The sequence below is a fragment of the Odontomachus brunneus genome, unplaced genomic scaffold, assembly GCF_010583005.1.
Source record: "Odontomachus brunneus isolate Ranch 3 - 2012 unplaced genomic scaffold, Obru_v1 Obru_scaffold_225, whole genome shotgun sequence".
NCBI lineage: Eukaryota > Metazoa > Arthropoda > Insecta > Hymenoptera > Formicidae > Odontomachus > Odontomachus brunneus.
Window position 1 is genome coordinate 1 of NW_022639675.1, and position 202 is coordinate 202.

A 202-nucleotide genomic window follows, 5' to 3' on the forward strand; every position below is an offset into this window, starting at 1 on the left:
GTGATATTTTAATATATGCAAGGATTGCTATCACGATATTGTAAAACTAAAGTTCTTACAAAGAATCTAATCATAACCTTACTCTGTCAAAGTATTGTGAGAGAGAAAGAAGGAATATTCTCTCTTTTGCGAGTTGTAGGTTAAAATTTGATTACTGATACAACATTGTATCAATATTAATCATATTGTGATTGTCGTGTCA